The sequence below is a fragment of the Bos indicus x Bos taurus genome, chromosome 20, assembly GCF_003369695.1.
Source record: "Bos indicus x Bos taurus breed Angus x Brahman F1 hybrid chromosome 20, Bos_hybrid_MaternalHap_v2.0, whole genome shotgun sequence".
Taxonomy (NCBI): Eukaryota; Metazoa; Chordata; class Mammalia; order Artiodactyla; family Bovidae; genus Bos; species Bos indicus x Bos taurus.
This window is the reverse complement of record NC_040095.1, coordinates 54407962-54413507: the sequence shown is the minus strand read 5'-3', so window position 1 is coordinate 54413507 and position 5546 is coordinate 54407962. Positions and strand designations below refer to the sequence as shown.

Sequence of the window (5546 nt, the reverse complement as noted above, 5' to 3'; positions counted from 1 at the left end):
ATTTATGGTGTATGATGTGTTGACTTTGCTACTGTTTAGTTGCTAAGTTGCATCTAAACTCTTTGCATCCCCATGGATTGTAGCCCACCAGGCTCAGTCCAAGGGATTTCCCAGGCAAGAATACCGGAATGGATTGCCATTTCTGTCACCAGTGTTTCTTCCTGATCCAGAGATCGAACCTGAGGTTCCTGCATTGGCAGGTGGATTCTTTACTGCTAAGTCACCAAGGAAATTTTTATAACATATTGACTAGATACATGTAAATGTCTGAAATGATTAAAACAGTAGGGTTAATTTCATTTCCTGACATAATCATTTATTTTCTTGTGATGAGAGCATGTGAAAAATCTGTTCTAACAACTTTCATTATGAACTATAGTCAAAATGCTATGATTTAGAGCCTCAGAACTTACTCATCTTGTAACAGGAAGATTGAACACTTTGACTAAAATCTCCCCATTTCCCTCAACTCCTAATCTTTGATAACCACTATTATACTCTCCATAAGTCTGACTTTTAGAGACTCTCTATATAAGTGAAATAATGCAGTTTTTGTCTTTCTCAGAATGATTTATTTCACTTAGGCCAATTCACTCAAAGTTCATGCATGATGTAACAAAGCTAAGAATTTTCCTTTTTCTAGTGACTGAATAGTATTTCATATATATATATATATATATATGTATATATATACATATATATACACACACACACACACACTATACATTATGTATATAATATATCTTTGTTTATCCATAGTTAAACAGGCTGTTTCCATGTCTTGGCTATTATGAATAGTGCCTTAATGAACATGGGAATGAGGATACTCTCTGAGATCCTGCTTTCTCTTTCCTTTGGATATATACACAGAAATAAAATTGTTGGATTATATATTAGTACTATTTCTAATTGTTTGAGGAAACTCCTTATTGTTTTCCATAACACCTGACCGATTTACATTCCCTTCAACAATGGGCAAGAAAGTTTCCCTTTTATCCACATTCTCACAAACACTTTACCTCTCTCTCTCTCATAATAGCCAATCTAGCAAGTATGAGATGTTATATCACTAGGGTTTGGATTTGCATTTCCCTGATGATTAGTAATTTTTAGAATATTTTCATGTATCTGTTGACCATTTATACAGTACCTTTTGAGAAATGCCTATTCAATTCCCTTACCCATCTTTAAAATAAAACTTTATTTGGTACTGAGTTATATGAATTGTTTATATATTTTGGATATCAACTTCTTTCACATATATGATTTGAAAATATTTTCTCACATTCTGTAGAATATATTTTCATTTTGTTCATTGCATCTTTTGCTATGCATAAGCTTTTGATTGATATAGTCCCACTTACTAAGTTTTGCTTTTATTCTTATACTTTTGGTGTCATATTTAAAAAATTATTGTCAAGACAGATGTTAACAAACTTTTTCCTAAATATTCTTCTCAGAGTTTTGTGGTTTCAGGTCTTATGTTTAAGTCTTTAATTTTGAGTTAATTCTTGTGAGCAGTGTATAATAGGGATGTAATTCCTTTCTTTCCCATGTGATTATGTAGTTTTCTCAACTTCCTTTATTGAAGACTAGCATTTTCCTAACAAGTATTGTTTGCTTCATATTCAAATGCTAATTAATGTATATGTGAAGGTTTGTTTCTGGGCTCTCCATTCTGTTCCATTACTCTATGTGTGTACTTTTATGTCAGGAACTTACTGTTTTGATTATTATATCTTTGTTGTATAGTTATCTTGATTGTTTTATAGCATTTATATTTAAGCCATTTCTCTTTAAAATTTCCCAAAGAAGAAAACAAAATGTCAAGAACTCATATATTACACAAATCATGGTATATTAAATTTCACAGATCCTGCTTCACTTCTAAATTTCATTTGATAAAAATCAAATAATTTTCCTTATACAAATATTTTCAGTTCTCAAATTTTTATAAAATAAAATAATGTCAAGGCGTTCTGGCCAGAAGCAGAGAAGTGGTGGTCACAGCTAACAGAGGTGCACCTCGGTTTCCCCCAACACCCTCCACCCTCAGACCCCATCCCCATCCCTCTAACCCCGAGACCCACCCAACCAAACAATTCCCTGTGCTGGGGTGACTCTGGGGCTGCCCCAGCAGAAACCCCCAACCATGGGCAGCCAGAGCTCCAAGGCTCCCTGGAGTGACCTGACTACCAAGGAGGCAGAAGATGCTTCCCCCTCCACAATTGACAGAAAGGGGAATGGCCCCCCATGAAAAGCAATGGAGACTTATCCCCTCAAAGGTGAAGGGGAGTCAACCTTCAAAAATGGAACACAGGAGGTAGCAGGGGCCACTGGTGATGCCATAGAGCCAGGATCCCCTAGGCAGAGAGCTGAGGCCAAGGCGGGAAGGGGTGCCCCCATGGAGACCCTCAAGAAGAGGAAGATATTCTCTTTCAAAAAACCTTCCAAATTGAGTAGCCTGTCCTCAAGAGAAATCAGAAGGAGGGTGGGGGTGATTCGTCTGCCTCCTCACCCGCAGAGGCAGAGCAGGAGCAGGGGGAGATGGTTCCCTGCAGCAATGAAGCACTGCCAAGGAAGGGAAGGCCGTTGCCACTCCTTAGAGCCAGGAGCACCAGGCCAAAGGGGCACGCTATCTCCAAGGGAGGAGCACAGAAGAGGCAGGACCAGGTGGCAGAGCCATCCACTCCCTCGGGGCCAGTGGGTAGCTCCACACCAGCAAGCGAGCAGAATGAGTACCTGGGTGAGGGCAGGTGGGTGATCTCTAAGCTGCCGAAACTTGGTCCTTGTGAGCTCCCTGCCTAGACCTGGTGCCTCTGCTGCCTTCTTGCACCCAGAAAGGAATGAGGCTGTTGCCTTCTAGCCACGTTGCCTCTCTTTCTCTCCCTCCTGTGGATTCTCCCATCATCCATCTGGTCTTCCTCTAAAGGCAAGTTGAAGATGGGCCATTCCAGTTTCCCAAGTTAGGTTTGTGACGTGAAATACTCTTGCCCTTGACCAACCTCCTTCCCTTCCTCACCTGTGCTGAAGGCAATTGCTCATTTTCTTTCCCAATTATTTTCCAGGTAGGTTTTGTTTACCAGCTTCCCTGGTGGCTCAGATAGTAAAACATCTGCCTGCAACCTGGGAGACCTTGGTTCGATCCCTGGGTCGAGAAGATCCTCTGGAGAAGGAAATGGCAACTCCAGTACTCTTGCTTGGAAAATTCCGTGAATGGAGGAGCCTCGTGGGCTACAATCCATGGAGTCGCAAAGAGTCAGACACGACTGAGCGACTTCATTTTCCTTTCACTTTTTGTTTACTCCCCAATCCCTGAGCCAGATGTGGGGGCACCACACTCCCAAACCCTGAGTGTAGTCCAACTTTTCCCTGTTGAGCTTTCAGTCTCTCTTGCTGTGCCTAGGGGAACCTGGGCTGGGGAGGACAATGCCCCTCCCTAGGTTTTTATAGATGCCTTACTCAAGTTCAAACAAACAAACAAAAGATATTAAATATGTCTCCTAGCACACATCCAGATATATAATGCATTTCTAAACAATGTATAAAGCTGTATATTAGAAAAATAGATAAAATATAAAATAGTGTATTATTTGGCAGATATACTGAATCGCAATGTCAGTTACTATCTACACAAGTGTTACTTTCTCTGGTGTGGTGTTTATTTATCATACTCTTCAAAATATTAGGAAAACATTCTTGACCTATAGAATATATAGAAATAATGACTATTTTCCACTATCTAAGTCTAGAATGATAAAGCCCTTCAAATATATGACTGTAAAAAGGATTGCTCTTACATGGAAATATTACACTGTTCTCTGTCTCCTGTCTATATTGTACAGCTCTGTCCCAGGTGTGAAATGTGAAAGTCGCTCAGTTGTGTCTGAATCTTTGTGACCTCATAGACTATACAGCCCATGGGGTTCTCCAGGCCAGAAAACTGGAGTGGGTAGCTGTTCCCTTCTTCAGGAGATCATTCCAACCCAGGTATCAAACCCAGGTCTCCCCAATTGCAGGCAGATTCTTTACCAGCTGAGCTACCATGGAAGTACAATAATACTGGATTGGGTAGCCTACCCCTTCTCCAGGGGATCTTCCTGACCCAGGAATTGAACCGAGGTCTCCAGCATTGCATGATTCTTTATCAGCTGACCTACCAGGGAAGCCCAGGTGACTCAGTAGTAAAGAATACACCTGCCAATGAAGGAGAAGCAGGGGATGTGGGTCTGATCTCTGAGTTGGAAAGTCCCCCTGGAGAAGGATATGGCAACCCACTCCAGTATTCTTTCCTGGGAAATCCCATGGGCAGAAGAGCCTGGTGGGCTACAGCCCATAGGGTCACAAAGAGTAGGACACAACTGAGCACACAGACATATTTATGAAATGTTTTCTCCAATTTCCATCACTAGCTAATTCAAGTCATTCTGAATATTGCTAAAGTATTTCTTCATTTGGGCTTCCCTGGTGGTTCAGAAGGTAAACAATCTGCTTACAATGCAGAAGACCTAGTTTCTATCCTTGTATTGAGAAGATCCCCTGAATAAGGAAATCAAAACCTACTCCAGTGTTTTTACCTGAGATATCTCACAGACAGAGGAACCTGGCAGGCCACAGTCCAAAGGGTCGCAAAGAGTCAGATACAACTGTGTGAAATTTCTTTATTTAGGAAGACTTCAAATTATTTTATAATTATATTTACCTGTCTACTTTGATAACTGTAATTTCTTTGAAATGTCAGTATCTACATACACTGAAAACCTGCATAGCGTGTGGGTATCTTGGAAACTTGTGTATATACACACACACACACACAGTTGGGTGCATCACTGACTCAATGGACGTGAGTTTGAGCAGCTCCGGGAGTTGGTGATGGACAGGGAAGCCTGATGTGCTGTACATAGTCCATGGGGTCGCAAAGAGTTGGACATGAGTGCCTGAACTGAACTGAACTGAATTATTTCTAAGGTAATTTGAAGACATAGGACTTGAATCAGAGGGTCTATTTTCAGTTTTTAACCACGTTTTTTACTTTCATTATGTAACAGCAGAATCACACGTAAATAGGTCACTTAAGGTTTAGAATCTCATTAAAAATCTTTCATACTGGGAGAATGAAGAATCTTTGATTTGCTTTATGTTTTAAATATAACTTTTTAAGTTTTACAGATTTTTTTTCTTTCACTACAGAGAAAGGCATAGTTCTGATAATTATTCTGTTTTTTGCAAATTATCAGAAGGATGTAAAGTGTATTTACTGACATTAATAAGTTACTCTTTGGCATCATTATTCACTAATGAGCTTGTTTCAGAATGTTTGCAAGCTTATGTGACAGGATGACATTTTATTATATGAATAAGGTCAACTCTGTTATTTAGTCCTTGAAAGAAAAAAAAATTCTTCTTGAAATGTGAAGCTATTAAGTACATTTGACTCAAAGCTTGCTTTAAAGTCAAGAAGTGGCATCTCAAATTCATGTAGCTGCTCTAACCTATGAGGTGGAATTTTGGCAATTATAAGGGGATGTCAGGAGGTACTTTGCAGA

At 39.9% G+C, this 5546-nt stretch overlaps 1 pseudogene; it reads left to right on the top strand.

Annotated features, from left to right (window-relative positions):
• The first annotated feature begins 2152 nt into the window (after nt 1–2152).
• Nucleotides 2153–2808, top strand: LOC113879043 (annotated as a pseudogene).
• The last annotated feature ends 2738 nt before the right edge of the window (nt 2809–5546 follow it).